The sequence below is a fragment of the Camelina sativa genome, chromosome 16 (assembly GCF_030686135.1).
Source record: "Camelina sativa cultivar CO46 ecotype springtype chromosome 16, ASM3068613v1".
Classification (NCBI taxonomy): Eukaryota; Viridiplantae; Streptophyta; class Magnoliopsida; order Brassicales; family Brassicaceae; genus Camelina; species Camelina sativa.
Window position 1 is genome coordinate 16,340,221 of NC_141895.1, and position 7,082 is coordinate 16,347,302.

The following is a 7,082-nucleotide window of genomic DNA, read 5'->3' on the forward strand; positions in this document are numbered from 1 at the left end:
TAGGTCTCATAATGTTTATTGATGTATCTGCATTTTACTTGTTTTAGATCCTCATTTGCATTCACTTTAGCATCATTTCATCATGTGGTTGTAGCATTTGCGTCTCATTCTTGCATAAATTCACTCACTTAGTAGTTTTCCATTAGCATTGCATACATTGTTGCATATGGAGTTGTTATCAGGTTTTGGAGAGCTTTTGGGAACACGAAGCTGAGCAGAGTGCAAGGCGAAAGAGAGCTTGATCGAGCTGGGAAGACGAAGTGAAGCAGAGGAAGTCGAACCAAGGCAGAATGACCAACTGAAGCGGAATCTAGCCTAACGCATGCAGAGCAGAAGACATGGCGGAGCGACTGACACAAGAGGCAGAGCTCGATCGAGCTGATTGAAAGAAAAGACGGTCGAGCTGTCTGAGACAAAGAAGAGCTCGATCAAGCTGAAGTGGAACGCGAAACCAAAGCTGGACAAGAGGAAAAAGCATAGCTCGATCGAGCTGTTGGAAGCAGAGGAGAGCGAGATCGTGCTAAGCATCAACCGACTTAAAAATCGTTGACTTTGACTAGGGTTTTCACAAGTTTAGTATAAATATGTCTCATTTGTTTAGACTTGAGAGGCTCTTTTTTTAGCTATTTCTAGAACTTCTCTCAAGAAACAAAACGTGTTTAAGGCTTTGTAATTCGAATTCTCTTTTAATCTTTCAAGTTTTTATAGTTTTACATCTCTCTTTTATGCTTTAGTTTATATAATCTTGTTAATCTCTCTTTAATCTCTTTTCATAATGTTTCTTATTGAATTTTCTGGGTTTGGGTTCTTGAGCTTCATGATTTCTGAGTAGTGTTCTTAAAGTTCTTGAGGTTGGGTGAGATCCATGAGGTTTTCTTAGTCTTTTCTAGGGTTTTGATGTTTAAATCTTTTAGATCCCTTCTGGATTAGTGTTCTTCATGCTAGCTTCTTTCTGATCATCTGAACCTTGACCCGAGGCATTTCCACCCGAGAGGGCTTGGTGAAATGTCTGATCTAGCTAATATTGGAGATTTACGTGCCTAGCCTAAGAGATTAGTTGTCTAGGGTGTTTATTGACATTGATTGATTGGTTGTTAATGCCTGCCTTGTTATGCTTCGCTAAAGAGATTTAGGTCTGGAGGTAACTTGGCTTGAGGGTCTCTGTCACGAGAGTGGATTGACCTGTTGTTGAATCTTTCGTCTAGGGATGACTTTGTTTAAAGGTTTATCGAATCTTTGTATTAAGACTAAGTTACTTCATGGATCATTGATACCCAGCCTCACGAGCTCTCTTTTATCATCTGTTTGCATCAGTTTACGTTTTGCTTGTTTCGCTTAGCTCTGCTTAGTTTTGTTAGACACTGCTTAGTTTTGCTATTAGTTCTCCTTTTCTTTTGTTGCTTGCTCACTTAGGTTGTTAGAAAATCAAAACTAAGGTTCGCTTGACTTAGCTAGATTTGATTGCATCTTTTGTGGTTAATAGCTCACCCATTTGGGTTGACACCCTTTGTACTACAATGACAATTTAAGTGCTTAGGGAATTAAACTTCAGTAGAGTAGTAAAATCTTACTATCAATTTGGCGCCGTTGCCAATTGGGTGTTTGTCTGTTACATTTAAGATTTCAGATCTCTTTAGATCAAGCTGTTTTTCTTTTATTTTCGTTTACTGACTTGTTGGCTGTCTATCTGTTTGCTTCAAGAACACTCCTTTGACACACAGCTCGAGCAGTGCTGTTGACTTCTCTCTTGCATGCAAACACGCTCCCAAGGCAGTCATAATCTCGTTTTCTGTGACGACATAGATCGTTTACCCCGCGCGTTGAGACAGCAAAGGAATCAAGTCGGATTAGATCAGCAAGATCACGTTGGTATGGATAACCAACAGCACGACCCTCATGCACCTAGTGCACAAAACAATCTGCCACGCCAACCACGACACATTGGCGCTGGTGATGCTCCTAACACCCACACGCAGCATCAGGGAATTGTGCCTCCTTCCATCCCAAACAACAATTTTGAAATCAAGAGTAGTCTCATCTCTATGATTCAAGGCAACAAATTTCATGGCTTGCCGATGGAAGACCCTCTCGATCACCTGGACGAGTTTGACAGGCTCTGCAGCCTCACAAAGATCAATGGTGTCAGCGAAGATGCATTCAAGCTGCGCTTGTTCCCATTCTCTCTTGGTGACAAAGCACATCAGTGGGAAAAAGCTTTACCTCAGGGATCCATCACCTCTTGGGATGATTGTAAGAAGGCTTTTCTTGTGAAGTTCTTCTCTAACTCGCGGACTGCTAAGCTCCGCAATGCAATCTCCAGCTTTGCTCAGAAAAATGGTGAAACCTTCTGTGAAGCTTGGGAAAGATTCAAGAGCTCCACTACTAAATGTCCTCACCATGGTTTCAGTCAGGAATCCCTCCTTAGTACTCTCTACCGGGGCGTTGGGCGTTCTGCCTAAGTTCAGGATGATGCTTGACACTGCAAGCAATGGCAACTTCCTGAACAAGGATGTTGAAGATGGTTGGGAGCTTGTTGAGAACTTAGCTCAATCTGACGGGAACTACAATGAGGATTATGATAGGACTGTTAGGAGCAACAACGATACTGATGACAACACCAGGAAGGAAATCAAGGCTCTTCATGAGAAATTTGACAGGATTTTGTTGGGTCAACAGAAGCAGGTTATTTCTGTCTGTGAAGCTGCGCAGATACATGTCCCAGATGGAGAGGTTGATCCAACTGAGGAATTATGCTACATGCAGAACCAAGGTGGCTACAATAGAGGTTTCAACAACGACAGAGCTAACCCGAATCTCTCCTACAGAAGCACAAACGTTGCTAATCCACAGGATCAGGTCTACCCTCAGCAACAACAACCTCAACAACAGCAGGCGCAGCAGCCGCACAAGCCCTTCGTTCCTTACAACCAGAATCAGAATTTTGCTCCGAAGCAGCAGTACTTTCAACCACAGCAGCAGGGCAACATGAGTGCACCTCCAGGTTTTCCACCTCAGGCACCACCTCCCGATATGACAACTATGCTTCAGCAACTTCTTCAAGGACAAGCAGCTGGTGCTCAGGATGTTGCCAAGAAGTTCTCTGAAGTGCAACATAATTTTCACGATTTGAACACCAAAGTTGAGGCACTGAACTCTAAAGTGAAGTACCTAGAGAGCAACCACGCTACAACTTCTTCTGCAAAGCCTCAAGGCCAACTTCCAGGAAAAGCTATCCAAAACCCGAAAGAGTACCACCAAGCTCAAAGTATTACCCTTCACAGTGGCAGAAAACTCCCATCTCAAACAGGACCTAATGCAATCACTGTCACAGTGATGAACAAGATGGGGAGGACTTCTGTGAACCAGAGATTCAAGCTGAGCAGAAGTAAGAGGAAGACAAGATCCAAGTTCAACCAGAGTTACAAGCTAAACCCTCGACTGAAAAAGCAACAGTTCCTGAAGCAATGAAGCCAATGTTCATCCCACCTCCTTACAAGCCTAAACTTCCATTCCCAGGAAGGTTTAAGAAAGAGTTGGTGGCGAAGTACAAAGCGCTTTTTGATAAACAAATGAAGGAGATCGAAGTGAAAATGCCTTTACTCGATGCTATTGCTCTCATACCTCAGTCCCACAAGTTTTTGAAAGATCTGGTAAATGAAAGAATCAAGGAGACTCGGGGGATGGTGGTACTAACTCATGAGTGCAGTGCTCTCATACAAAGGAAGGCTGTCATGGAAAAGCTCGGTGATCCAGGATGCTTCACTCTGCCATGCTCCCTTGGTCCATTCGCTTTCAATAATTGTCTCTGCGATCTTGGAGCATCTATCAGCTTGATGCCACTCTCCTTGGCTAAAAGATTAGGATTCACGAAGTTTGAACAATGCAATATCGCTATGATTTTGGCTGACATGTCTGTGAGGTATGCTAATGGTATCTTAGAGGATTTATCTGTCAGAGTTGGAGATGTGGAGATTCCTACTGACTTCGTAGTATTGGAGATGGATGAAGGACCAAAGGATCCTCTGCTTTTGGGAAGGCCATTCTTGGCAACAGCTGGAGCAATCATTGATTGCAAGAAAGGTCTGATAGAGCTGAAACTTGGTAAGGACTTCAAGATGAACTTTGACATTAAAGATGTCATGAAGAAGCCTACCATAGAAGGGCAACTGTTCTACATAGAAAGGATGGATCAGTTGGCAGATGAGCTACTTGAAGAGCTCAATGAACAGGATCATCTTTAGAGTGCTTTGACAAAGAATGGTGAAGATGGGTACCTACACTTGGAAACTGAAGCTTATCAGAAGATTTTGGACTCTCACAAAGAGGAAGAAGGATCTGCAGTCTTTGAGGACTTGAAAGCTCTACAAGTAGTAAATGTCAAGTGTGCAGACCAAGCAGAAAATCAAGGTTTGATGCTTTCACTCGACCTGCAAAGCTCTACAAGCAGTCCTGCGCCTGATGACTGGACTGAACTCAAAGCACCAAAGGTAGAACTCAAACCTCTACCAAAAGGGCTAAGGTACGCTTTCTTAGGCCCTAACTCTACTTACCTTGTCATAGTAAATGCTGAGCTTAGCCATGATGAATTGGAAATGTTGTTAACTGAACTGAAAAGGTTTAGAAGGGCAATAGGGTATTCACTAGATGATATTAAAGGGATTTCTCCTAGTCTATGCACACATAGGATTCATCTTGAAAATGAAGCATACTCTAGTGTAGAACCCCAGCGTAGATTAAACCCAAACCTGAAGGAGGTAGTCAAGAAAGAAATCCTTAAGTTGCTAGATGCTGGTATTATCTATCATATCTCTGACAGTACATGGGTTTCACCTGTATATTGTGTTCCTAAGAAGAGTGGGATAACTGTAGTGAAAAACGAAAAAGATGAGTTCATCCCCACTAGGACCATTACAGGGCATAGAATGTGCATAGACTATAGGAAGTTGAATGCTGCATCTAGGAAAGATCACTTCCCATTGCCTTTCATTGATCAAATGTTAGAAAGATTGGCTAATCATCCTTACTACTGTTTCCTTGATGGGTATAATGGATTCTTTCAAATCCCTATACATCCAAATGATCAGGAAAAGACCACTTTTACTTGTCCTTATGGCACATTTGCCTACATGATAATGCCTTTTGGTCTTTGTAATGCACCTGCTATTTTTCAGAGGTGCATGACCTCTATTTTCTCGGATTTGATAGAGGAGATGGTGGAGGTGTTCATGGATGACTTTTCTGTGTATGGCTCCTCCTTCTCCTCCTGTTTGTTGAATCTGTGCAGGGTACTTACCAGGTGCGAGGAAACAAACTTGGTGCTGAACTGGGAGAAATGCCACTTCATGGTCAGAGAAGGAATATTCCTTGGGCACAAGATTTCCGAGAAATGGATAGAGGTTGATAAGGCCAAAGTTGAGGTTATGATGCAGTTGCAACCCCCAACCAATGTGAAAGATATCAGAAGTTTTCTTGGGCATGCAGGGTTTTACAGAAGGTTTATCAAGGATTTCTCCAAGATAGCCAGACCTCTTACCAGGTTGCTCTGCAAGGAGAAAAAGTTCATCTTTGATGATGAATGTTTGGAAGCCTTCAAGCTTATCAAGGAAGCTCTGATATCTGCTCCAATAGTCCAAGCACCTAACTGGGACTATCCTTTCGAGATCATGTGCGATGCTTCTGATTACGCAGTTGGAGCTGTTCTGGGACAGCGAATTGATAAGAAGTTGCATGTCATCTACTATGCAAGCAGGACCCTTGGCGACGCACAAGGAAGATACGCCACCACTGAGAAGGAGTTGCTGGCAGTAGTGTTTGCATTTGAGAAGTTCAGGAGCTACTTGGTTGGTTCAAAAGTGATTGTCTACACGGACCATGCTGCACTGAGGTACATCTACGCAAAGAAGGACACCAAGCCTAGACTTCTGAGATGGATACTTCTTTTGCAAGAGTTTGATATGGAGATCCTCGATAAAAAGGGGATTGAGAATGGAGTCGCTGATCACCTCTCAAGAATGCGGATTGAAGACATGGTCCCCATTAATGACTCAATGCCTGAAGAGTAACTAATGGTGTTTGAGACTCTGAATAAGAGTACATACGCCGGGTTAGAGTTGGAGATGGTTGAAGCACTGTCACTGAAGGAAGACAAGTTTCCATGGTATGCAGACCTTGTCAACTACTTGATCTGTGGAGAGGTTCCCAAGAGTTTGGACAGCTACAACAGGAAGAAGTTCTTCAGAGATGTCAACCACTACTTCTAGGATGAGCCTTACTTGTTCAAGAGAGGGTATGATGGTCTGTTCAGAAGGTGTATAGCAGAAGAGGAAGTACAGGGTGTGTTTGAGCACTGTCATGGGTCAACGTATGGAAGACACTTTGCTGCATTCAAGACGGCCCAGAAAGTTTTACAAGCAGGTCTCTGGTGGACTACTCTATTCAAGGATGCTCACACATTCATCACCAAGTGTGATGCTTGCCAAAGGATGGGTAATATCACAAGAAGGAATGAGATGCCTCAGAACCCAATCTTGGAAGTGGAAATATTCGATGTCTGGGGGATTGACTTCATGGGTCCCTTCAACCCTAAATCAAATGGCAACGAATACATCTTAGTGGCAGTTGACTATGTTTCTAAGTGGGTTGAAGCTATTGCAAGTCCCACCAACGATCATAAGGTTGTCTTGAAGCTGTTCAAAAGCATCATCTTCCCAAGGTATGGAGTACCAAGAGCTGTAATCAGTGATGGAGGAAGTCACTTTGTCAACAAGGTCTTTGATGGTATGCTGAAGAAGTATGGGGTGAAACACAAAGTAGCGACTGCTTATCACCCCCAAACCAGTGGGCAAGTAGAAGTCTCCAACAAGCAGATTTTGGGGATCCTGTCAAGAATTGTTGGGTTGTCTAGGAAGGATTGGTCTATGAAGCTGGATAAGACTCTCTGGGCTTACAGAACAGCTTACAAGACACCAATTGGAAGAACACCGTTTCAGTTGGTGTATGATAAAGCATGTCACCTTCCTGTGGAGGTTGAATACAAGGCGCTTTGGGCTATTAAGATGTTAAATCTGAACATTGACAAAGCA

At 43.0% G+C, this 7,082-nt stretch overlaps 1 non-coding gene and 1 pseudogene across 1 annotated transcript; one reads left to right on the top strand and one right to left on the bottom strand.

Annotated features, from left to right (window-relative positions):
• Nucleotides 1-2,297: 2,297 nt before the first annotated feature.
• On the bottom strand, nucleotides 2,298-2,404 carry LOC147925598 (small nucleolar RNA R71). The gene has a single exon (XR_015585623.1). It is a non-coding gene; the product is annotated as a small nucleolar RNA R71 (small nucleolar RNA).
• Nucleotides 2,405-3,464: 1,060 nt separating this feature from the next.
• Nucleotides 3,465-6,260, top strand: LOC109131613 (uncharacterized; annotated as a pseudogene).
• The last annotated feature ends 822 nt before the right edge of the window (nucleotides 6,261-7,082 follow it).